The sequence below is a fragment of the Manis pentadactyla genome, chromosome 2, assembly GCF_030020395.1.
Source record: "Manis pentadactyla isolate mManPen7 chromosome 2, mManPen7.hap1, whole genome shotgun sequence".
Lineage (NCBI taxonomy): Eukaryota > Metazoa > Chordata > Mammalia > Pholidota > Manidae > Manis > Manis pentadactyla.
In genome coordinates this window covers 168,714,152-168,742,139 of record NC_080020.1, presented here as the reverse complement: position 1 = coordinate 168,742,139, position 27,988 = coordinate 168,714,152, and the positions used below count along the sequence as shown (strand labels likewise).

General features: G+C 36.5%; 1 protein-coding gene across 5 annotated transcripts in view; it reads left to right on the top strand.

Moving 5' to 3' along the window:
- CTNNA2 (catenin alpha 2) overlaps window positions 1-27,988 on the top strand; it is a 1,127,693-nt gene that overhangs the window by 73,070 nt on the left and 1,026,635 nt on the right. For 2 of the 5 annotated variants that reach the window (XM_057497051.1, XM_057497050.1), the window contains exon 1: window positions 21,823-21,901. The exons of the other annotated variants lie outside the window; for them this stretch is intronic. The gene's annotated coding sequence lies outside the window, so the exon portion shown is untranslated. Of the gene's footprint in view, window positions 1-21,822; window positions 21,902-27,988 lie in introns of those variants that run through there. 5 annotated transcript variants of the gene reach the window in all.

The following is a 27,988-nucleotide window of genomic DNA, read 5'->3' as shown; positions in this document are numbered from 1 at the left end:
ACAATTCCATTCACAATTGCATCAAAAAGAATAAAATACCTAGGAATAAATCTATCCAAAGAAGTGAATGACCTATACTCTGAAAACTACAAGTCACTCTTAGGAGAAATTAAAGGGGACACTAACAAATGGAAACTCATCCCATGCTCGTGCCTAGGAAGAATCAATATAGTCAAAATGGCCATCCTGCCCAAAGCAATATACAGATTTGATGCAATCCCTATGAAACTACCAGCAACATTCTTCAATGAACTGGAACAAGTCATTCAAAAATTCATATGGAAACACCAAAGACCCCGAATAGCCAAAGCAATCCTGAGAAAGAAAAATAAAGTAGGGGGGATCTCACTCCCCAACTTCAAGCTCTACTGTAAAGCCATAGTAATCAAGACAATTTGGTACTGGCACAAGAACAGAGCCACAGACCAATGGAACAGACTATAGACTCCAGACATTAACCCAGACATATATGGTCAATTAATATTTGATAAAGGAACCATGGACATACAATGGCGAAATGACAGTCTCTTCAACAGATGGTGCTGGCAAAACTGGACAGCTACATGTAGGAGAATGAAACTGGACCATTGTCTAACCCCATACACAAAAGTAAATTCAAAATGGATCAAAGACCTGAATGTAAGTCATGGAACCATTAAACTCTTGGAAAAAAACATAGGCAAAAACCTCTTAGACATAAACATGAGTGACCTCTTCTTGAACATATCTCCCTGGGCACAGAAAACAACAGCAAAAATGAACAAGTGGGACTATATTAAGCTGAAAAGCTTCTCTACAGCAAAAACACCATGAATAGAAAAAAAAGGAACCCTACAGTATGGGAGAATATATTTTTAAATGACAGATCCGATAAAGGGTTGATGTCCAAAATATATAAAGAACTCACACGCCTCAACAAACAAAAAACAAGTAATCCAATTAAAAAATGGGCAGAGGAACTGAACAGACAGTTCTTCAAAAAAGAAATACAGATGGCCAACAGACACATGAAAAGATGCTCCACATCACTAATTATCAGAGAAATGCAAATTAAAACTACAATGAGGTATCACCTCACACCGGTAAGGATGGCTGCCATCCAAAAGACAAACAACAACAAATGTTGGCAAGGCTGTGGAGAAAGGGGAACCCTCCTACACTGCTGGTGGGAATGTAAATTAGTTCAACCATTGTGGAAAGCAGTATGGAGGTACATCAAAATGCTCAAAACAGACTTACCATTTGACCCAGGAATTCCACTCCTAGGAATTTGCCCTATGAACGCAGCAATCAAGTATGAGATAGACAGATGCACCCCTATGTTTTTCGCAGCACTATTTACAATAGCCAAGAATTGGAAGCAACCTAAATGTCCATCGGTAGATGAATGGATAAAGAAGATGTGGTACATATACACAATGGAATACTACTTAGCCTTAAGAAGAGGGCAAATCCTACCATTTGCAACAACATGGATGGACCTGGAGGGTATTATGCTCAGTGAAATAAGCCAAGCAGAGAAAGAGAAATACCAGATGATTTCACTCATCTGTGGACTATAAGAACAAAGGAAAAACTGAAGGAACAAAACAACAGCGGAATCACAGAACCCAAGAATGGACTAACAGGTACCAAAGGGAAAGGAACTGGGGAGGATGGGTGGATAGGTAGGGATAAGGGGGGGGAAGAAGAAGAGGGGTATTAAGATTAGCATGCATGGGGGGGTGGGAGAAAAGGGAGGGCTGTACAACACAGAGAAGACAAGTAGTGTTTCTACAACATTTTGCTATGCTGATGGACAGTGACTGTAAAGGGGTTTATAGGGGGGACCTGGTATAGGGGAGAGCCTAGTAAACATAATATTCTTCTTGTAAGTGTAGATTAAAGATAAAAAAAAAGAGAAGAAAGAAAGTGAGGGGGGATTACTCCTTGATAGGATAAAACTAACTGTAAATCAACGATTAATGCATGCTTTAAATATCCTTAATTTTTATCACTTAAAGGGTGTCAGATGATCCGCTATGGAGGTACAGTTTTCTGATAATATTCCTTTCTCTTAAAAAAGAAAAGTAGTTCCTGTGTGGTGACCTCCAATGAGTTCTACACAATGGTATAAAGGGCATATCAAAGTGTGGGCAAAGAGTCTGTTTGTGTTTATACAGAGGATCAAAGCCTGAACTTCCAACATCAGCAGTCTCTGGAAGAGTCACATCAGAAGATGATCATCAAAAAACCTCAACAAAGATCCAGGCGATGCTGCAGTTGTAGCTGCATTCATCCCACCAGTTCCTGGACTTTCCATTGGAATGAAGAAGGAGATATCTAAGCTGGCCTGTGCATACAGTAAAACAACAAATTTGACTGGATCTATACTAGTGGAATTCAACCAAGAATTAGGAGAAGTGCAAGTTGTAGCGCTCCAAAATCTTACAACTACAGACTATCTATTGTTAAAAGAACATATGGGAGGTGAACAGTTTCCAGGAATGGGTTGTTTTAATTTGTCTGATTTCTCTCAGACTGTTCAAGTACAGTTGGACAATATCCATTATATCATAGCCAAATTTTCACATATGCCTAGGGTGCCTAACTAGTTTTCTTGGCTTCACTAGAGAAGGTTGGTAATTATAGATCTGCTTTGGTTACATTGGTTATGTAACTGTATTCCTATTATGTTAATGTGTGTGTGCAATTTAATTAGTAGTTTAAAACCTATACATTCTTAAGTTACTCTACAAGAAGATATGTCAAAGAAATAATCAATCTTCTCATGTTTTCTTCCATCTGCTACTCCTATAGCTTTTCTTCTTCCTTACTAATTACAACCCTTAAATAGAATTCGTGCCTCATATCGAATTTACTGAGTATCATAATTCTTCCAAGTGGTAAAGATACCTCAAGACAAATGCTGGGCATAGAAGCCACAGGGCATAAATCTGCAAAGAAGTCAAAAGCTAACCTTTTCAAACAATAAGGCTTCTCTCTCACTTACCAAGTTTACATTTCCCTGTATGGCCCCAGAAGATGACTGGTTAGCCAGAGACGGGTAAGATTCCTCAAGGGAGGAACAACCTAAGACAGGCACAGTCGCAGGGGGGCCATCAGGTGAGAAATTGGGGATCAACAGAGGTGAGGCTTAGAACCTCACCCCCCTGTTTTGAGAGAAATCTTCTGTATCCGTGAATGTTTTATTGCCCTTGTCTAGCTTGGATTAACACATAGTCTACAGGCACACACCTGATCATCTACATTTGCTCTCTTACAACACTAAGGTATGTTTTCTACCTTTAACTTGCATCTACCTACCACTTCAGCATTTTATTTAAAAAAAATAATAATAATAAGGGGAGAAATGTGGGATTCACATATAAATCAAGTATAAAAATCAAACGAATATTCATATTTGACCTGATTGTTTATAGTTCATAATGAGTGATCAAAACCTAAATTTTCTGTGATGACTGCCCTTGTACTCTTCACCATGTAAGAACTTATTCACTATGTAAGAATTTGTTCACCATATAAGAACTTGTTCATTATGCTTCAGAAGATTGGAGACTGAAGAGTACTAGGCTGGGGGTGGGTTAATGATTGTGCATTGAGCATTGACTCCCCTATACAGAATTTTATTGTTGTTAACAACCATTTGATCAATAAATTTGAGAGATGCCCTCTCAATAAAAAAATTATATTTCTGAAGTTGTTTGTTTGAATTAGAATCCAAACACATTCTATATATTGCATTTGTTGTCTTCTCCTTTTCTCTGTCTCTAAGGTTAGTTTTATTGAGGTGTAATTTATATTCAATAAACTTTACTTCTTTTAGGTGTGCAGGCCTTTGGGTCTTGTAAATACTTACAGTGTGTAACCACCATTATAAAGAATTTCTCTCATACTCCTTGTAGTCTATTCTCTCTCCCATTATCCTAGTTCCTTGGAGTGACCAAGTTTTTTTCTATCTCTATAGTTTTCTTCTTTTTTGTAACATTGTGTAGGTGAAATTATTCAGTATTTATCCTTTTGAGTCTAGCTTCTTTCACTTAACATAATTATTTTGAAATTTGCCATGTTTCCTAAATTAGGTCATTCCTTTTTCATTGCCAAGTACTATTCCATCATCTGGCTCTAGCTACTGTTTGTTCATCCAGTCACAGGTTGATGGACTTTGGGATATTTTTTCATTTGGGTTGTTTGGGGCAATTATGAATTATCTGATACAAACCTTAACATATACATTTGTGTGTATATATGGCATTTCTTTTGGGTAAATGTTTAGGAGTGTTTAACTAGGTTCGCTTAATCATGTAGTAAGTGTGAGTTTAACTTTATGCAAAATTGTAACCTGTTTCTCAGAGGGGCAAACTCTTTGACATTTCCCAAAGCAATGTATGAGAAATCCAGTTGCTCAACATCTTTGCCAGCACTTGTTATTTTCAGTAGTTTTTAATTATTATTTAACCATTCAAAAAGGTATAGATTGTTGTCTAATTGTAGCTTTCACTTGCATTTCCTAGTTACTCAGGACCTTGGGAATCTTTAAATGTGCTTGTTTTCCTTTTCTTTTAGTGAAAACCATTTTCCCTGTGTCCCATTTGACCTTGATGCTTCATCATTCTTGCAAGCTGGAAATCAGCTTGTAAGACTTGATTAGAGTTGAAGTTTATTTTTTTGATGGAATGCTTTGTAGGCTCTGTATTTCACATTTTATCACTTCAGCAGGCACATAACATCTGATGGCTATTGGGTTTGGGTGCTTACAGTGTTAACTCTCCAGTGTAACCCCCCATGGTAAAGTTAACTACCAACTTGTCATCTAATGGTTTCATCCATTTACGTTTGCCTGAATCAGTTATTTCATTAGGTATTACAAAAGAGTTATATATTCTAATTTTCCCTTTCCTCTGGATTTGTCAGTTGGATTTCATAGACTTCCTTACTAGACTGCCTGGTTACCCTAAAGTAGAGTTTATATACAAAGTTGGAATTGCTAACAGAATTAGTTTCCTTGAAATTGCCAGTTGTAATGGGTGGGTGGTGATGATGGCAGTGAATTTTTTCTTTCTTTCTTATTGTTGTCTTTCTCTTTGAGTGGCATTACGAATTCATGGGTTTTATATTTGTATTTCAGTTGTGTTTTCAGGGATTTCTGCTAATTTAATTGTGTTTCAGTTGATTTCAGTGATTTCTGCTTAATTCAAATCTGATTATATTAATGAGATAAAAAAGAAAAATTTTGGAAGTGCATAGACTTTCGTATATAATTTAATCTGATTTTTGGACATTTTTTTGTTTCTTTGGTCTAAGCATGCACCAATCTCACATCCATAAAACTTTCTCACTCCAGAAGAAGAAATATAACCTGCTAGTATTTCATGGAGATTGATATAGATTAATACATTAGGAAGACTCAACATCATTATGATAGTGAATGTCCTTATCCAAGAATGCATCATTCCTTTCAAATCTTTCAGTCTATTTTTGGGTCTTTCCAGAGTGTTTAACTATTTTCCTCATGTAAGTCTTTCACATTTCTAAGTAGTTTATCTTTTTTGTTGCTATTGTAAGTCATGTCTTTGTTCCATTAGATAATAAAATGCCTATCTTTCACGTATATTTTGTTTGTCTGTATGAAGGCTATTATTTTCTGTTAACTCATTTCATGTTAACTCATGAGTTAGCTATTTTACTGGTTTATCTTTTTGTGTGAGTAGTTTTTCAATTGATTTTCTTGGTTTTAAACAAGATATTTATTTGTGGTGGGAGATAATCATGACCCTTTTCTGATTCTCTATCTCAAATTGCTTTGAATGACACTGGATAACACAGTGTTAAATAAAAATGGCAATTGTGGACATGAATTTCTTATCTCTGAGTCCCGGCCTTTGTCCATTTAGTAATACTTGGTTCTTATGGCTACAGTACTACAGTATGTAAAGAATGAGAACATGGAGTTGATTCAATATATGGTTCTCTGTCTTAGAGCTGGCTGGCAACTGCAAATGGCATTTTAATGAGAAAATTCATCATTGATGTGACATCAATGAATGCACTTGCATGGTTGGGCATACTTACCTGATCTGGCTTGTGCTCTGTACTGTCTGGGTCTGCCTCTCATCCCCACCCCACCAATATGGCCAAACATACCTCTGGAGTCAGTCCCTGTTTCCCCTGTTTCCCCTCCTGGTTTTTAGCCTACATTCACATTCTCTTTCCCTAAAAAAGACTCATCAAATAATGAATTTAAGTACATTTGTTACCTAAAATTCATTTAGAAACATCAGTGTTAGAGTAAAATGAAGCCCTAGAGGACAATGGAACTCCTGAAGTGATTGTCAGCCCCTCCAGCACCCTCTGCACCCACTTTCTCACTTGCTGTGTGCTTAGGGAGCCGAGGACGCCCTCACCTTTTGCACATCACTACGCTGCTCTGCTGTGAGCAAATCTTCAAATATTACCGAACTGTCAAGTGTGTAACATTCTTTTGATTATTTTCTGTCAAGAATGTCACCTCCTAAAACCTTGGCCCTTCTTTTTATTTATTATTGTCAGCACTGTCAGCCTTGTGGTCAAATGTGTTATATTTTGGAATCCTGCGTGCTACTTTTTATTCCCCTATTCAGCTTCTGGCTACTTTCCTATTTTTAAACTGCGTAACAGTGTTTTATCCTTATTTTCATTGTTCCAAGCTTTTCTTTTCCACAAAGCCTCCCTCTTCTTAGTTGTTTAGCACTTTACTTTTCTGTTGTTTTATGTCGCTCTTCAATACAAAAATTTACTTGGTCAAGCCTTCATTATCTTATTCATTGTCTTTTATAGTTTTACTTCATGCCACAAATTCCTGTAAGAGCAGATCTTTAGCTTTGGGGTGAATTTTCTAGCTAAAGATATGTTTGCATTTATTTTAGCATTTCTAATTTTATTTGTGTCCTAATGTGCATATTGAGTTCCTGTTCTCAATTGTCTTGCAACTAAATGAAATCTCTGAAACTGGTAATGCTTCCCATAAATTGATAAAAGCATAGTGTCTAACAGAATGGAAAAACAATGTTTTCTGATAGGTATATAGCTTTTATGCAATAAATAATGGGACAGAAAATGTAAAAAAAAAGTCAAATAACAACTATGAGAGGAAAAGAGATAGGAAGCGCCATCCATTCAACAAGTATTTAGAGTTTCCTGTACTTATGGAACACTCTGAATGGACAGGACTTAAAGGCTCTTGGGGCAGCACTAGAGTTGAGACTGTCACACAAACTATTGGAAAACAATATTGGTGCTTATCTGGGATAAGTACCATATGACAAGCAGAGAGTAATATATGTAGTTGGGGATATAAGGCCTTTTAGTCTTTGATGATTTAGATAAATTAATGAGAGGATAATGAATTTGGAAAAGTAATAGTACTTTCTTCATAGAGTATTTGGAGGGCTAAATGGACAGTGGGTGAAAAAGCTCAGCAAAGTGCCTTTTCTGCACTTAGTAAATACTCAGTAAATGTCAGCAGTTGGTATTACTAGTGAGTCATGGGTTTAAAATATTCCTAGTTCTCTGTTATTAGCTGTGTACTCTAAACTGTTAGCTGGGAGGAATGACATTCTGTCCTGAAAATTGAGGAATCTGAGGAGAATACATTGGCTGTGCCACTAGCAAGCCAAGGCTATTCTCTGGGTGTAGTTTTGGGTCTGTGCTACTGCTTGGAAAGGTGACTATGGAGTTAAAATTCTGCATAATAAAATATATGTTCTATAATTTTAGTCTGGATTCATCTTTAGATTTTAAAAGAAATAATTGCTCAGAAATGCTGAAAGCTTTTCCTCTAAGAACAGGAACAAGACAAGGATGCCCATTCTCACCACTTCTATTCAACATAATATTCGAGGTCCTAGCCATGGTAATTGGACAACACAAAGAGATAAAAGGCAATTGAACTGGTAAGGAAGAAGTTAAACTGTCACTATTTGCCGATGACGTATTATACATAGAAAATCCTAAAGACTCCACCAAAAAAGTATTAGAATAACTTAATTTAGCAAAGTTTCAGGATATGCAATTAATACACAAAACTCTGTGCATTCCTATATACTAACAACGAGCTAGTAGAAAGAGAAATCAGGAAAACAATTCCATTTACAATAGCATCAAAAAGAATAAAATACCTAGGAATAAATTTAACCAAGAAAGTGAAAGACAAATACTCTGAAAACTATAAGACATTCATGAGATAAAGAAGAGAGCAATAAATGGAAATCTATCCCATGCTTGTGAATAGTAAGAATGAGTATTGTCAAAATGGCCATCCTGACCAAAGCGATTTACATATTCAGTGCAATCCCTATCAGAATACCAAAAACATTTTTAGTGACCTAGAGCAAATAGTCCTAAAATTCATGTGGAATCACAAAAGGCCTTGAAAACCAAAGCAATCCTGAGAAGGAAGAATAAAGCTCGGGGCAATATGCTCCCTAACTTCAAGCTCTAGTACAAAGCCACAGTATTCAAAACAGTTTGGTACTGGCACAAGAACAGACCCATAGATCAATGGAACAGAATAGAGAGCACTTATATAATCCCATACACATATGGTCAATTAATGTATGATAAAGGAGCCATGAATATATAATGGAGAAAGACAGTCTCTTCAACAACTGGTGTTGGGAAAACTGGACAGGTGCATGTAAGAGAATGAAACTGGATTATTGTCTAACTCCATACACAAAATATACTCAAAATGCATCAAAGACCTAAATGTAAGTCATGCAACCATAAAAATTGTAGAAGAAAACATAGGCAAAAAATGTTTTGAATATAAACAGGAGCAGTTCTTTCTTGGACACATCTCCTTGTTCAAGGGAAAAAAAAAAAGCAAAAATGAACAAATAGGACTACATAAAACTAAAAAGCTTCTGTATAGAAAAAGACACCATCAGCAGACCAAAAAGGCACCCTACAGTATGGGAGAATATATTTGTAAATGACTTATCTGACAATGGGTCAACACCCAAAAAACAAATAACCCAAATAAAAAAATGGATGGAGGACCTGAACAGACACTTCTCCAAAGAAGACATTCAGATGGCCAACAGGCTTATGAAAAGATGCTGCTCATCACTAATCATCAAGGAAATGCAAATCAAAACCATAATGAGTTATCACTTCACACCAGTCAGAATGGTCACTATCCAAAAGACAAGAAATAGTGAATGCTGGCAAGGATGAGGAGAAAGGGGAACCCTCCTACACTGTTGTTGGGACTTCAGATTGGTGCAACTGCTGTGGAAAGTAGTATGGAATTTCCTCAAAAAACTAAAAGTAGAAATACTGTTTGATCCTGGAATTCCACTCCTAGGAATTTACCCAAAGAAAACAAAATCCTTGGTTCAAAAAGTTATATGCATTCCTGTGTTTATCGCAGCAGTATTTACAACAGGCAAGATAAGGAACTAACCTAAGTGTCCATCAATAGATGAATGGATAAAGAAGATACACAATAGAATATTATTCAGCCATAAAAAGAAAAGAAATCCTCCCATTGTAACAGCATGGATGGATTTAGAGGGTATTATGCTCAATGAAATAAGCCAAGTGAAGACAAATACCATATGATTTCACTTATTGTGTAATACAAAAACAAAGCAAAACAAAATGAATAAATGGCAGTAGACTCATAGAAACTGAGAAGTGACTCATGGTTATCAAGGGGGAGGGTTTGTGGTCGGTGGGTGGGGGAGTGGGAGGGGCATAAAGGGGAACAGTAATTCTCAATCACAATGTAAGTTGGCCATGGGAACAGTAGTACAACATGGAGAATACAGTCAATGTTTCTGTAACATCTTTCTATGTTGATAGATAATAACCACACTAGATGGGGTGAGGATTTAATAATATGGCCAATTGTTGAACCACTGTGTTGTGTATTTGAAGCCAACATAAGAGATACTTTAATAATAATAATAAAAATCCCCTAAACACTTAAGTATGCCTTCTCTCTGTGGTGGCCCGCATTCCCATCTAGTGTGTACTGTTTATCAAATAAACTTTCTTTTTGCATAAACTGAAATAAAAGAAAGAAATAACTGCTCTGAGTTTTCTTCATTACTGTATGTAGATAATCATTTTTTTTTTCCTTACTGATGTTCATTAGCCCTATTGCCATTTAGAAGATAGGAGGCATATTCTTGAGAAGAACTGTATTTCTTCAAGACTTTCCCTAGAGTAGGCTTTGCCAAGAAAATGATAAGTTGGGAACTGGGCTCAATATTATAAAAAAGAAAATGAAATATATGCTAAATAGTTGTTTGAAGAAAGAATGATATTCTTCCTGAGTCATAGTTGTCTGGCTGAGGCGATTTCCTGATTTTTTTTCCCTGAGACACAGTTTACTCCTAAGAGTATGAGGAAGGAATAGAAACTAAGCAATGCCTATTGAAGGCTTAAATCAAATTGACAAAGTTCACCATCTTTCTGAGCTTCAGGTGTCTTCTAACTTCTCTCTAGGAATTTGAAAACTGATCTTGGCTAGAACAAAAATGTGTTCAGTCTTCAAATTTAATTGGAAAGCAAAGCTTAGAACTCCCTCTTGTAGGTACACACAATCAAAGTATTTTCATTATAGATGCCTTGCTTCCTATAATTGCTACTAGGATGTCTGAGTACTTCACTCTTCACACTCCCTGCACACCTCCAGGGTTTATTATCTCTTAACAGATCATGTGTTCCAATGTTTGTTCTAAGTTTGACTGCAAGGGAAAAAAAGGCAAAGGTTTTTTTAATACTAGTGAAAACAGGTTTCATTTGTTAAAACTGCTGTAAACTGCTCCTTTGAGAAGGCTTGTGAGCTTTTAACCTGAGATTTTGTTGAAATAGGTATGCTTAATCACACTATGTTGGTCCATATTTTGCACACACACACACACACACATACAGGAAAAGATTTCTTTTTTTGGTCCTTACGTTTTTTGGTTAGCATTTCTCAGGGAATGCAAAAATTGTTATATTTTAAAATAGCTCATCTACTGGCCTTATTTTCTTCAAATATGATGAAAACTTACTGCATTTTAGCTTATTGAATGTCTTCAGATTTTCAGGAGCCATTTGATGTGATCCAACTGATGGGTGATGCTAAAATAAAACATTCATCTGGAGAACTGTGCATGCCAAAAGAATGACTGGGTGGCAAATATCCTCCCTTTATTCTTTTCTATCATTTTCTTGATTTGAGATATTTCCGTTAATACATTATACTCATATTTTAAAGCTTATGCTTCTGAACTTAAAAAAAATTACATTTTCTATTTCAGGAACAAGACCTTTTCTGTGTCTGACAGAAATCTATTTATATGGAATATGTGACCCTTTTACTTTTTTCTTAATATAGGATAACTAGAACTGAATAAACATTATGTCTTGTAATATTGGTAGTTTGCTTTTTTAAAACCTTAAGTGATGGGAAAGGCTGTATTTTAGTAGAAAATTAAATGGAAAATGAGATGTTATGTAAAGCCATTAACATACAAAAATAGCTTGCCTTAATTTATGGTCATTTCAGATGAAAACAGCTCTTCCTGACTAATCACTTTCACCAGTTAGTTCTGCAGTCAGCACAAGGACTGAATGTAAGGTGTTTTATATCCTACTCTTTCTCTGTTCTCCTATAGTGTATTTGTATTGCTTTAGGAGACATGTGACATGCATTTATGTGGGTGTAAAATTCAAAACTTAGCATATAAATTGAATGTCAGTTAACATACAACTTTTTTTATATGAAGCAAACTATTATAAAATTGTGCCATCAATACCTGTGATAGTTTCAATTTTACCCATGAAATTTTAATTTAAATTATCTCATATTGGATCATTTAACCTAGTATTCTGGTGTGTATCAGAACACTACTTGGGAATAACTGGATCAAATGAGGTAATTTATATGAACATGGGTTGTCAGTAGAATGTATTTATAAATGTTATTTTGTGTTATTTTTAATCATGACTTAGGAAAACACATTGAAGTAAGTGGTACGATGGAATGTTTCTCACCTTAATGCTTTATCGTCCCTAATGACATGGTTGACTATATATCAGACACATTCATGAAGGAAGGCTCACCCTGCAGGGGGCAAAAGAGCAGAGTGTGCTATAAGATTCAATTTTAATTCTAAACATTTCACATCATTGTTTTGCTTATAAAACAATACAAATAACATTCTAGTGACATTTCTTATGTGTGCTTTTTCCATCAGAATCAGAAAAAAATTCAACTGCTGCTGGTTGTCCGTGGATCAGATTTCCTTTTTCTTTTACTTCGCCAGACTTTCTGATCCTAAAAGACCAAGAGTTCTGAGGGGATGTTGGTCTCCTGTAGACTCTTATATTTTGAGGGAAAGAGAGATGGGCTTTCTTTATGAAAACTAATCTGCATTATATGTATGAGGAGTCCGTTCTTCCAGCATGTTCTTACAGAAGGTGTTTTGTTGGTTGTTTCCTTTGATACTCAGTTACTGTTTTCTTTTTACTTCCTTTTGTTTTTTTTTTTCCCGCAAAAGCTCATTTTAATGTATGTTTCTCTGGCTTAAAAAGCAATCATCTTTTTTTCTTCCCTTTCACTCTTTCTGATCTTTCTCAAAAGTGTGAGCTGATGAGTTGCTTTTCTCAGTGGTGCCAGATGAACAGTTGAAGACTGTTTTGAGATTGGGGATTTTTTAAACGTGTGTTTTTCTGATCTTCCTCCAAGTTAAAAATAATAGCAACAGACACACACACACACTTCACACGGATTCTTGCCTTCATAAGTCAAACATTTTATGTAGTGTATGAAATGCAGTGTTACTTTTTGTATGGATCCAAAGAAAAAGCTTAAAATTTATGTAGCCACAAGAGATAATCAATGATTGTCTCATGGCTCTCAGATGATCTGATTCTGCATCTAACTCATTATTTTTTTCACCTGGGTTAAGTTCTCTCTGAGCCTCCTTTCTGATTTGCAAGAAGAGTTGATGCCTAAAAGATCTTTTTCTAAGGAGCCTCTTAGAAGTAAATTCAGAGATGTGTACAGCCCAGCAAATATTTATTTAATACTTAACACAGCATCCTCAGAATTATATTAGGATTTGGAGAAGCCAAACTTCATGTTTTTCTGTCCTTATAGGAGATTATGGCCCATCTGGGCAAAAGAAGTAAATGCAGGAATAGTTTGACAAGATGGATATATATTTTCTCAGCTTTGTATAAAATCTTTACCAAGACATTCTCATTCCAGCTTAATTTCAGTCCATCAAAACTCTCTCAAATTCATTTTCTCCACTATTTGCCTGGACATCATGGTTGAATGTCTTTAGCGTACGCTCACCAGCACTTCAATGCCATTGTCACCATTTTCAGTGTACCTTACTTAGATGCTTCTCAACCCTAGAACGATACAGCCTTTCACTGGCCCGGCCCCTCTCCTGGACCTGGGATACATTGCTACCGTTGTAGAACATTATGGATACATACAACTGGGATATGTTGTAGAATATAAGTAGCTGTCTTCAATGTGCATGTAACTGTCAACACTAGATTTGCTCACTTTCTGTGTTCTTAAGTACAGCATCTTGCTCTGATTACAGCCCTCTTTATTTGCAGCCCCTCACAGTGTGTCTTCCTCTCATGGCCCAGGCTTTCTCCCTCAAGACAAGTCTCTAGGCTGTTAATATTCTCAGCCTGCTCTTGGTTGACTTACCTTCCCTATTCCTAATTGATGCTTTCCCTGGCAAATTAGTTGAATTGCTGACTCACCATCTTCCTCATATCCTTTATTTCTCTAACTTTTGTGCCTCACCTTTTACAGCACAATTTCAGTATCTATCAGTATGTCTTGTTTCTTGTACCCATGTGGTGAGCACTTCTGAAGAAACAGCACACAGTGATTCAGGTGGGCTTTACCACACATCCATGGTCATCAACCGCAGCTGAGCCCTAGTGCTGCCCCTCCTTTCTTCCCTTCCTCCCTCCTTCCTTGTTTCCTTTTTTCCTTTCTCCCTCCCTTCCTCTTTTCCCTTATTTGCCTCATTTGCTTTATTTATTTATTTATTCTTAAATTTTATTGTATTGTAGTAACACAGAAATGAGATGTGCCCTCTTAAATTTGTACAAGTACAATTCAACATTGTTGACTATAGGTAAAATGTTGTAAAGCAGATCTCACGAGCTTACTTATTTTGCTTAACTGAAACTTCATGACATTGATCTGTAACTCCCCATTTCCCCCTCCCTGTAGCCCCTGACATGACAACCAGTATTCTGTTCATTGATTCTATGAATCTGATTACTTTTGGGACCTCATGTAAGTAGAATCATGCAGCATTTGACTTTGTGTGACTGACTGGCTTATTTCTTTTAACGTAGTATCATCAAGATTCATCCATGTTTTTACAGACTGCACAATATCCCTCTTTTTTAAATGATGAATAGTATTCCATTTTATGTATTTTTAGGTATAGATATAGCCCCCCATTTTCTTACATTTTCTTTATCCACTCATTTCTCAGAGGACATACAGGTTGTTTCCAAACCTTGGCTCTTGTGAATAGTACTGCACTGAATATAGGAGTGGTAATATCACCTTGAGATACTGATTTCAAAGTTTTGGACAAATATCCAAACTTGGAATTAGTTAAATCATATTGTAATTCTATTTCTTATTTTTTGAGAAACTTCCATACTGTTTTCCATAGTGCTGCACCATTTTGCAATCTCCCCAACAGTGCACAAGGGTTCCAGTTTTCTCCACATCCTTGACAACACTTTTTTCATGACTTAGTTTTGTTTTGTTTTTGATAATAGTCATTCTGACAAGTGTGTCATGATGTCTCTGTGATTTGCATTTCCCTGATGATTAGTGATGTTGAGTACCTTTTCATATACCTTTTAGCCATTTGTGTGTCTTCTTTGGAGAAATGTCTATCCAAGTCCTTAGCCTCTTTCTCAATCAGGTTATTTGAGTTTTATTTTATCATTGAATTGTGGGAGTTCTTTATATATTTTGCATTACATTACCAGATACAGGGTTTGCAGATATTTTCTCCCATTCTATTGATTGCCTTTTTATTCTGTTGGTTGTTTCCCTTGATGTGCAGGAGCTTTTTACTTTGACATAGTCTCACTTGTTTATTTTTATTTTTGTTGCATATGCTTTTGGTGTCATATCCACAAACTCATTGCCAATACCAATATCATGAAGGTTTTCTACTGTTTTCTTCCAGATGTTTTACAGTTTCAGGTCTTGTGTTTAAGACCTTTTAATCTTTATTCCATTTTGTTCTTGTTTCTTTTATTTGTTCCATATTGGTCTGTGCCAAATCATTTCACATGGCATTTATGGTTCCTAAGTCTCCCTACTGATTCCCACCTCTTCCTACTTGCTATCTTCTGTTTAGAGCAGCAGTATAACACTGAGTGTAGGTTAGGAACAAGTACTCACCATCTAGACTGGGTTCAAGGCCTTTCTTTGCAAATTACTTTGTGATCCTGGGTAACTTAATTTCTCTTTGCCTCTTTTTCTTGATCTGTAAAATGGGGATAATAATGCTACCTTCTGATAGAAATGTAAGGATTACATGAGTTAATGTTGGTTAAAAAAACTAAAATAGCATCTGACTCATAGTAGGAGCTGTATTGGTGTTGGTCATTTTTTCCCTTTTTAAGATAATACTGATAATATTGAGACTTTTAGGCCTCATACCTTGTTTCCGTCCCCAATATCTATAACTTTGTCAACAATTCATCCACTCTTACTGAATTTTTTTCTTCATTCCCAGAAATGGCACATCAAATGTGCCTTTTTATGCTTCTTCCTTTTCCTTCCTGCCTCTGGACTAGTTTCATGTTTATCTTTCTTCCACATCTTAGATCTACTCCTTTGTGTGAAATGCATGCTCTAAGCCTGTACGTGTACTTAAGTTTCTTCCATTCTAAAATCAATCAAAACACCATCATTATCATTATCAACATCCTCATTAGAAACAACAAAAGAATAAAAATGAAACTTCCCCTAACTATTCCTCATATACCTTCCCAGGTCCTTTCTTATTCTCTTCTCTCTTGAAGATTTTTTTTGGAAAAATTAGTTTTCCCTTCTTAATGCCCTGTTTGTTGGCTCTACCTGGAATTTGCTGTTACTGAACACAAAACCCACCTACAAGCTGTTGGTCACATTCAAAGATTTGCTCTCTGTTGTTATCTTCTCTGACCCTCCTTTGGACCTCACACCGATAGTCGGCTTTCACTTTTGTGTCATAAGTCTTCATGCTCAACCATCCACTGTCTGCTGGTTTTGCTCCAGCCTCTGTCTCTTCTAGTCTCCTTTCTCAGGCCTTCCTCCCATCTCCTAAATATATGCTTTCTCCCAAGTCCCGTTTTTCACCCTGAACCTTAATCTTTATTTGTTCCCTGGGTAATTTAATCTATTCCCACAATTTATATGCTGTTTATTGGCTGTGCCAATGACTCACAAATCTCTATTTCTAGCCCCAAACTCTCTTCTGAGCGTTCAGACTTCTTTCTAACTACTTCCTAGATGTGAACACCCATAGGCATCCCAAATTCAGTACATCTAAAATTAAGTCCATTATATTCCCAATTGTCACATTGCTTCTGTATTTCTATCTTAGTGTGGATGCCTTTGTCATCAATGTAAGGAGCCCAGGCCAGAATACAGGTCTTTCTTTGAACATTCAACACATGAGCCCCTATTTATATCATGTTACTTAAAATTGCATCTTACATCTCTCTCTTCCTCTCTGTTTTAACTCTCACTGCCTTACATTAGGCCTTTAGTTTCCTTTACCTGAGCTATTGTAAGAATATTTGAATGGCTTTGCCTCCCTGTGTCACCTATCCAATCTATCCTATCTTATGTACAGTTGATAGTTATACTTCTAGAACATTAACCTGATTATATGCTGCTTTGCTTAAACTTCTTAGATGGTTCCCCACTGCTTACATTTTATGATCCAACTCCTGTGATATGCAGTATTCTTCACCATCCAGCACCCTTTTTCCTAGCCTCGGGTTCTGATAAAAACCCCTCAATAAACAAATGGCACAGATCTAGTCCTCCATATGGTTCTCTTCACTTAAATGTCTACATACCTTGTCTTTCCATATGAGTGTCTATTCCCACTCTGCAGGAAACTTTTATTTATCCTTAGAGACCTAGTTCATTTTCTCTCTTTGGGAAGCCTTTTAAAAATTACTCATACATTGTAAATAATAATTTTCTGTCTTTTACTTTTCATAGTGTTTTGTAGATGGAAGTTACCACACTGGTCTATAACTATTTGAAATCCCAAAGGGCTTTGTGCATCCTATATTCCTAACACATAGCACACTGCCTGAAACCTAGTAGATGCTTAGTAGAAGTTTGGATGAATTTTAGAGCTAAGTGTTTAAAAAATATGGAGGAGAAAGTTTGTCTCAGTGTAGCACAGATTCAGGGCAGTAAAAATGGTGGTGAGAAAAGGCTGTCAAAGAAAGAAAGAAAACTCAGTAGAACAAACTATATAATGTAAAGTCCAGATGGAGAGTAAAGGAAGAAAGTATAAAGAAATAGGTCCTTGGGTATATGAGAATATTGAGAAATGACACTAGAAAAGGAAAATGGCCCAGTATGCCTGAGGAATGATAGGGAAGGAATGGCAAGAGAAGGAAAGGTCAACCTTGTAAGAGAGAAAACCCTGAGTAGCAGAATTTGTCAGAGACCATCCACAGAAGACAGAGGGGAACTTACTTTGCAGTGCTTTGTGTGTTTCTGCTAAGTAATGATGCTGAAAAGCCATGATGTTCCCTATTTTCCTCTAAAACACATGCTTAAAGAGTCCTGAGACTAAGCTGTATTTTCTGAAATCTACTCTGAGGTATATAGAAAACATCCTTGACCTATAGCCAGATACTATGCAATGACTTTCTGGTGCTCTGCTATTCTACATTTGTTTTCTGTAAGAATAAACAAACACCAAACTGACATTCTTTGGAACTGTTGGGCATTATCCTTGTTCTTAAAGGATATGGGGGATGTAGATCTTGAAGGCTCATGGGAATCCTTCTGCTCAGTGTCAGCAAAGTTATAGTTGGGCACACCTGTTTTTGCTTAGAGTTGCAGAGGACTTCCACTGTTTATGCACATGGGGCCTCTGGTGTATGGGTCCTTTAAATAATATTAAATGTTCATAAAATAAACTGCATGTGTGTGTGTGTGTGTGTGTGCATATGTATATATATGTATGTGTGTTTTGTGTATGTGTGTCAAACTGAACTTCTGTACATTTTATTTTCTTCTTAGAAATATTAGATGCCCCTTAAAGAGGTTCATAGATAGAATATATGCAACAGTAGGACTTGAGTCCATGTTAGATCTGAAAAGAGGACACTGTGGCCTTTGATCAGCTTTGTATCTTTCCATTGAATGGTCCTCTGGAATGTTGTTAAATAAATAATTTTTACATTTTACAAAAGTTTTAGATTCATAGCAGAATTGAGCAAAAGTTACAGAGATTTCCCATGTAGGCCCACCCCTACATATGCATAGCCTCTCCCTTTATCATCATCCCGCACTAGACTGATATGTTTGTTACAACCCATGAGTCTATATTGACACAGTTATCCGCTGGAGTCATTATAGGCATTCCTGGGAGATAGTGCTGAATCCAGACCAGTGCAACAAAGTGACTCTCACCATAAAGTGAGTCAAATGAACTTTTTGCTTTCCCAGTGCATATGAAAGTTATGTTTACAATATACTGTAGCCTATCAAGTGTGCAATAGTATTATGTCTAAAAGATGTACATACCCTGATTTAAAGTACTTGATTGCTAAAGGCTTCTAATAACCATCATCTGAGCTTTCAGCGAGTCATAATTTTTTTTGCTGGCAGAGGGTCTTGCCTGATGTTGGCTGCTGAGTGTTCAGGGTGGTGGTAGTTGAAAGTTGGGGTGGCTGTGGCAATTTCTTTAAGACAACAGTGAAGTTTGCTACACTGATGGGCTCTTTGGCAAATTATTTCTCTGTAGAATGTGATATTTGATAGCATTTTATTCACAGGAGAACTTTCAAAATTGCAGTCAGTCCTCTCAAACCCTGCCACTGCTGTATCAACTAACTTTAGGTAATATTCTAATTTTTTTTTGTCATTTCAACAGTCTTTAGAGCATCTTCAGCAGCAGTAGATTCCATCTCAAGAACTTTCTTTGCTCATCATGAGAAGGAACTCATCATTCAAGTATTATAATGAGATTGCAGCAATTCAGTAATTTTTAGCTCCACTTCTAGTTCTAGTTTTCTTTCTATTTCCACCATCTGCATTTGTTTCCTCCACTGAAGCCTTGAATTCCTCAGTCATCCGTGAAGGTTGAAATCAACTTGTTCCAAACTTGTCACTCTAGATGTTTTGACCTCTACCCTTGAGTCATGAATGTTATTGATGACATCTAGAATGGCAAACCTTTCCAAAAGATTTTCAATTTACTTTGCCCAGATCTATGAGAGGAATCACTGTCTGTGACAGCTATAGATTTACAAAATGTATTCCTAAACCTGAAGACTTCATAGTTGAAATTTCTTGATTCATGGGCTGCAGAATGGATATCATGTTAGAGCCATGAAAACAACATTCATGCCACTGTACATCTCCGTTAGTGCTCTTGGATGACCAGATGCATTGTCCCAGAGCAGTAATATTTTGAAAGGATTCTTCTTTTATGAACACTAGGTCTCAACAGTGGGCTTAAAATATCCAGTAAACCATGAGGTAAAGAGATGTGCTGTCATCCAGGCTTTCTTGTTGCATTTGCAGAGCACGGGCAGAGTGGATGTAGCATAATTCTTAAGGGCCCTAAGCTTTTCATCATGATAGATGAGCACTGCCCTCAACTTAAAGTCACCAGGTGCATTAGCCCCTAACAAGAGAGTCGACCTGTTCCTTTGAAGCTTTGAAGCCAGGCATTGATTTCTCCTTGTTAGCTATAAAAGTTTTCGATGGCATCTTATTCCAATAGAAGGGTATTTTGTCTACACTGAAAATCTGTTGTTTAGGGTAGCCACCTTCACTAATGATCTTAGCTCAATTTTCTGGATAACTTTGCTGCAGCTTCTATATAAGCACTTGCTGCTCACCTTGTGCTTTAATGTTGTGAAGACAGCATCTTTCCTTAAACCTCACAAATCAACGTTTGCTAGCTTCACACTTTTATTCTACAGTTTTCTCACCTCTCTCAGCCTTCACAGAATTGAAGAGAGGTAAGGAATTGCTCTGGATGATGCTTTGGCTTAGGGCCATGTTGTAGCTGGTTTCATTTTCTATCCAGATCACTGTAACTTTCTCCATATCAGCAATGAGGCTGTTTTGCTTTCTTATCATGCATGTGTTCACTGGAGTAGCACTTTTAATTTCCTTCAAGAACTTTTCCTTTGCATCCTCAACTTGGCTAACTGTTTGGCACAAGAGGCCTCACTTTCAGCCTGTCTCAGCTTTCAACTTGCTTTCCTCATGAGGCTTAATCATTTCTAGCTTTTGATTTAAAGTGATAGACAGGGGACTCTTCCTTTCATCTGAATACATAGAGGCCCTTGTAGCATGATTGATTGGCCTGATTTCAATATTGTTGTGTCTCAGGGAATAGGGATGTCCAAAGAGAGGGAGAGAGACTGGGAACAACCAGTTGGTGGAATAGCTGGAGCACACACATTTATTTTATTTTATTTTTAAAATTAAATCAATTAATTAATTATTTCCCCCCCCTTTTTTATTAAAGTATTATTGATATACACTCTTATGAAGGTTTCACATGAAAAAACAATGTGGTTACTACATTTACCCATATTATCAAGTCCCCACCCATACCCCAATACAGTCACTGTCCGTTCGAACACACACATTTATTAAGTTTGCTGTCTTACATGGGCATGGTTCATGGCACCCCAAAACTATTATAATCGTAACATCAAAGATCACTGATCACAGATCACCGTGAAAAATGTAATAATGACAAAGAAGTTTGAAATTTTATGAGAACTACCAAAATGTGATACAGAGACACAAAGTGAGCAAATGCTATTGGAAAAATGTCACCGATTGACGTGCTTGATGCAGGGTTGCCACAAACCTTCAGTCTATGAAAAACACATTATCAGCAAAATGCAATAAACTGAGGTATGATGGTAGTTTAGGTTAGGGTTTATTCTTAGTGTTGTGCATTCATGTTGGTGTTTCACATGGGTTTGTATGTATGTAGAAAATTGTATAATGACTTGTCCACCATTGTTATTATAATGCAGAATAGTTTCACTACCCTAAAAATTCTCTGTGCTCCACCTATTCATTCTCCCCTTCCCCAACCCCTGACAATCACTGATCTTTTTACTCTCTCCATAGTTTTAGCTTTTCCAGAATGTAATATGATTGGAGTCATATAATATGTAGCCTTTTTAGACTGGCTTCTTTAATTTAATTTTATATATAAATATATATATATAATTTCCTCTGTGTCTTTTCATGCCCCGACAGCTTATTTCTTTTCAGTGCTGAATAATAAATATTCCATTGTCTGAATGTATCACAGTTTGTTTATCCATTCACCTACTTCTTGATTGCTCCCACATTTTGGCAATTATGAAACAAAGCTCCCATAAGTGTCTTATGCACATTTTGTGTAGATGTGAGTTGTCAACTCCTTTGGGTAAATACCTAGGTGTGCAGTGGCTGGATTGTATGGTAAGAGTTGGTTTAGCTTTGTAGGAAACTGCCAAACTGTTTTCCAAAGAGGCTGTACCATTTTCATTCCCTCCAGCACTGAGTGAGAGTTCCTGTTGCTCCACCTCTTCACCATCATTTGGTGTTGACAGTCTTCCAGATTTAGGCCACTCTAATAGTTGTGTGAGTATCTCATTGCTTTAATTTGCATGTCTGATGATGTATGATGTAGAACATCTTCTCATATGCCTGTTTACTCCCTATCCATCTTCCTTGGTGAAGTGTCTGTTTAGGTCTTTAGTCCATCTTTTAAATGGTTTGTTCATTTTCTTATTGAGTTAAAAATTGAGTTGACTATTCTAGGTCTGAAATATTGTTTAAAAACTGTATTACAGCCAAGAGCAAAAAACTGTAAATATTAGGATATATACAGAAAAAGAATAATATTTACTCTGCACTTATGTATATTATACCATTGACAAAATACATTTGCTCCTGGATAATATTTTCATGAATGAATAATGCACAGAATTAAAGTTCATTCTGTTTTTGATTAACCAAAGATCTTCTGGGACCTATTAATCTTAGGATATTTCATATGTCTTTATTTGCACTTGGGCTGTGTTGGATGTCATTGCTAAATGGAATTATATATTTGAACTGAATGTCCTTCTCCAGAATTATTAAGTAAAATTGGAAGAATATATTGTCAGAAGTAGTGGGAATGTAAATTTTATCTGGATTTAGAAGACACAGAAAATCAATTTACAAAAATCTGAGAATTTTTAAGTAAGCTATTTTCAAAGAAAATATCAACATTTATTTAGGCAGTGGTTTTTCTTGACACTAAAGGAAAGTCCCCTTTGTAATTTTTACTCTGGCCTCTTGAAAGAGCATTCTTTTTAGAACCTGAATGACCAGATCTTAAAACAATGTTTTTATTTATTTATTTATTTATTTATTTTATTTTGGTATCATTACTCTACAATTACATGAAGAACATTATGTTTACTAGGCTCCCCCCTTCACCAAGTCCCCCCCACATACCCCTTCACAGTCACTGTCCATCAGCGTAGTAAGATGCTGTAAAATCACTACTTGTCTTCTCTGTGTTGCACAGCCCTCCCCGTGCCCCCCTACACTATACATGCTAATCATAATGCCCCCTTTCTTTTTCCCTGCCCTTGTCCCTCCCTTCCCACCCATCCTCCCCAGTCCCTTTCCCTTTGGTAACTATTAGTCCATTCTTGGGTTCTGTGATTCTGCTGCTGTTTTGTTCCTTCAGTTTTGCTTTGTTCTTATACTCCACATATGAGTGAAATCATTTGGTACTTGTCTTTCTCCACCTGGCTTATTTCACTGAGCATAATACCCTCTAGCTCCATCCATGTTGTTGCAAATGGTAGGATCTGTTTTTTTCTTATGGCTGAGTAATATTCCATTGTGTATATGTACCACATCTTCTTTATCCATTCATCTATTGATGGACATTTAGGTTGCTTCCATATCTTGGCTATTGTAAATAGTGTAGTGATAAACATAGGGGTGCATCTGTCTTTTTCAAACTGGAGTGCTGCATTCTTAGGGTAAATTCCTAGAAGTGGAATTCCTGGGTCAAATGGTATTTCTATTTTGAGCTTTCTGAGGAACCTCCATACTGCTTTCCACAATGGTTGAACTAATTTACATTCCCACCAGCAGTGTAGGAGGGTTCCCCTTTCTCCACAACCTCACCAACATTTGTTGTGTTTGTCTTTTCGATGATGGCAATCCTTACTGGTGTGAGGTGATATCTCATTGTGGTTTTAATTTGCATTTCTCTGATGACAAGCGATGTGGAGCATCTTTTCATGTGCCTGTTGGCCATCTGAATTTCTTCTTTAGAGAACTGTCTATTCAGCTCATCTGCCCATTGTTTAATTGGATTATTTGCTTTTTGTTTGTTGAGGTGTGTGAGTTCTTTATATATTTTGTATGTCAACCCTTTATCGGATCTGTCATTTATGAATATATTCTCCCATACTGTAGGGTACCTTTTTGTTCTATTGATGGTGTCCTTTGCCGTACAGAGGTTTTTAGCTTGATATAGTCCCACTTGTTCATTTTTGCTTTTGTTTTCCTTGCCCGGGGAGATACGTTTATGAAGAAGTCACTCATGTATATGTCCATGAGATTTTTGCCTATGTTTTTTCCTCAGAGTGTCATGAAAATGATGTTTTTTAATGTAATTCCTAACCATGTCTTGTGAGGAACAGTTGAAGAATTTAGGACTGTTTTGGCCTGAAAAAGGAAAACTGGAAAGAGTGGAAGGGAGATTGAGGAAAGGGTTGTAAGTTTCTGCATACATCTGAAGAGTCATTGTGTAGAAGACAGATTAGCCTAATTTTGTGTTACTTTTACAATGCTGCATAAGAGCTAATTATGGAGAAGAAATGATAGTAAGACTTGTGCACTGACTTAAATAACACCAAAAGGCTGTGAGTCCTTCACCACTTGGTTATTAACAGTATGTGTGTGACTAGTTGTTTGGAGTAGAATCTGGCAATAGGTGAAAGTTTCTCTATCTGTGGAAGTAGAAATGTACACATTATGTTCAGTCTTACTAGTGATCAAGTAATGAGGTATAAATAACAATAAAATACCCATTTTTGGGGAAAGACAAAAATATTTGTATGCATATATACATGCACACATATCTCCCATGCTCATAAAGATAAAGAAATAGAATAAATCATATTGCTGATAGAAATAGGAATTTACCAACTTTTATGGAAGGAAATTTGTCAAATACCTTCAAATATACTTTTCCAAAGAGGTACTGGGTTGCCAGAGGCAGACCCTGAGATTAGGATGTCGTGTGCATGTGATTTATTAGGGAATTGTTCCTTGGTGACTGATGGGAGAATAGAAGAAGTAGGACAGTTGAGGGGGCATGACCACAGGCCAAGTCATGCAAGAGGGTGCCTGGGACTCTGGAATATGACTACCCTTCAGGGTTGTTCTGATGTGAGGTTGGGGAGCTGGGCTTTCATGCTCTGCATTTATCAGGCATTGGTTAAGGGGTGGGCTGTGTGCAGGCACTGAAGTTCCATCACCTGGAAAGTATCTGCCAAAGAGGAGTTGCAGGTGGTAGCTGTTAGGAGCAAAAGCTCTGTAAGGCCACACAATTGGGGAAAGCACTGCAAGAGTATCTGGGTGAAACATTGACATTGACTAGTATAAATACTCACTATATGATAATTATTGCATTATTTACATCAAAAATGTTTGGTAGTAGGTATTGACAAACACAGTACTGATAAAATAAAAATATTTCAGCTATGTGGCACTGTGACACCAAAGAGTTTTGCATGGCATGGAAGCTTTCAAGGAATAAATACTGTGCACAATATGATTCTAATTAAAAATGTACTGAATAGACAGGTGAACATAGTCACAGGGAGAGAAAATTGAAAGATACAATGACCATGCAGGGTTTGTCTCAGGAGTACAAGGTTAGTTTGGTATTAGAAATGGTGTTTACATAATTCATCACAATAAAGTGTTGTTTGAAATGACAATATATGGTCATCCTGTCTATAAAAAGCACTTGATAAAATTCAGCACCCATTCATGATTAAAAACAAAACACTAGTTATATAATAAAGGGATTCCACTAAACATCAGTAGCAAGTAACACAACTATAAAGGCAAGAACACTTTTCTTTGAAATTGGGAAAAAGTGATGCCCACTATCATTCATTTTACTTATTACTTTTCTCAAGATTCTGGCTATGGTACTGAGACATGAAGGATCAAAGGTTAGATGAGTTAGAAGCAAAGAATCAAAATTGTTCATTATTGGATGATAACAGTTCTTAATTTAAAAAAATGCAGACATGATATTTGAACATTATTTTCTCTAATTAGAGACAAATGTAAGGTTGCTGGATATTAGACTGACACATACAAAGGAACAGCACTCTTCTATATCTGAAACAAATGATTGAAGATTCTAAACCCATAAATAAATCGGGCAAAGGTTTTATAAGACCTTCATAAAAAATTGTTAAGCTTTATTGAAAGATATAAAAAGAGAAAAAGAAACAAGGAATTTATACAATGTTTGCAAATGGAAGAAATCAATATAGTAAAGATGCCATTTCTGCAAGGATTAATCCATAAATTCAATGTTGTTTCAATAAAAATTCAAATTATTCATAGAATGTGGTAAGGTGAATCAGAAATTCACATAGAAGTGAAAATTCCCAAGAGTAGTCCAGATTTGCTTTTTCACTAATAGAAGTTCATTGTGAAGCTATGGCAGTTAAGACAGTGGGATACTAGTGCAGGGATAGTCAAAAAGACCAGCTGAATGAGAGAGCCAAGTTAGGGACCTGCATCTAAATGAGTGACATTACATAGCAATAGAAAGATGATGCCTCAGTAAATGTTGCTGGGACTTTGCCCATCCATATGGAGAGAAGATAAAATTAGTTCCCACCTTATGTCAAAAGTTAACTATAGATGGATCAGAGACCTAATCTTACAAGTAAACATTTTAGAGAAATTTAGACGATAACCTTCAATATCCTGAATTAGGGAAGAATTTCCTACATGAGACACACAAACGCAAGGCTACAAAGGGGATAGTGATGTATTTAGCCCTTTCCTAATTTAAAAATATGAACGATGAAACTGGAATCTGTTAAGTGAAATGGAAAGTCCCAGCAACTGGAGAAGGTATTTGACAAACAGCTCACAATGGATTATCACTTGTCTTACATGAAGAATTCCCAAATAATCATGCAAGCGATGTGATAAAATGGGCTGAAGTTTTGAACAGGCATCTTTCAGAGGAAGAAACCCAAATATATACTCAACTGATAATCAGGGCAATGTAACCTGTACGTTTGTATAAACTAATAAGGTGGAAAACTCTGAATGTTGGTGAAGATGTGGGGGGACACCAGTTTCCTTAAATCATTGGTAGCAATATAGATTGGTAATGCTGACCTAGGGAACAGTTTTTCAGTAGCATGAAAATGTATGAACCTTGAACCCTAGAATTCAATTCCTACTTGTATTGCCTTGAGACAGGAGCCAGAGAGACAAATATAGGCATATTGATTGCAGCAGCATTTGTGATAGTGAAAATAAACCATGTTATCATTTGGGGGGGATGGGAAGGTTGTTCAATGGGGATTACCACTTCTGATCACGATGGAGTGACAGAGACCAGAATTAGCTCTTGCTTGAAAATGTAGGAAACAATGGTTTTCAAGGCAGTGGCCATTAGGTATCACTGTACAGTGGTCCTTGAAAGATGGGCAATAAATAGATGAGCCGTAATATCGCCCATCTAATTATATTGATAGAGCTTTCAGGGCACAGTAGAATAAGGGGAACCCACTAAGACTCTGGAGTATTCCAGAGGAAACCAAGCTGAGATTATAGAACGGCAGAGGTGCCTAGAGTTTGCAGGACGATACTGGAGAGGAGAGAGCCGCACAGAGAGTGATCTCTGGCGACCTTCGGAGAGTCTGCCCCTTTTAATCAGCTGAGTACTAACTAGTGCATATATGTGAGGAATGGTATTGAAGGTATTGGTCTATTTCTTGACTGTCTGTTGTCTTACTCTAACCTGTTTGTCTATCTTGATGCCAATACTGTGTTGTCTTCATTTCTACACCTTTTTGAGGAAAAACCTGAAGCTGGGGAAAGAACCACTCAAAAAGATTAGAAAGAAGTGGGTGCAATACTCACAGAGTTTCAGGAATAACATTTGTTTACACCAACCAGACTGAAAATCTCATAAGTTATGAGATATTGGTTGTAGGTCTCAAGAGGAACTTAGCCTCAGAATGGGGACTAATTTAAACAATTGATCAGCAGTACAGTCCTGCCTAATAAATCTTAAAAGCAAGAACGAAAAAGCTGAATCTGGTTCAAATGAAGTGGCCCAGAACAAAACTCAAGAATGTGTATAGAAATACAAAAACAACCAGTGCCCAACAAGGTAGAATTCACAGTGTCTAGCATTCCATCACAAATTAAGGAGAAAAATAAAGATATTGAAATGGAAATTAATTTGGATAAATGTGATTACCAATTAAGAAAATGTAGTAGGATGTACAAATATATTAACATAATAAGTGAGTTGAGCAAGGTTATAGGGTACACATTTTTTTACAAGCAATGAAAAATTGGAAATAAATATTTATAAAGTAACATCATTTATAAAAGCATCAAAACATATGACTTACTCAGATAAATCTGACAATGAAAGTG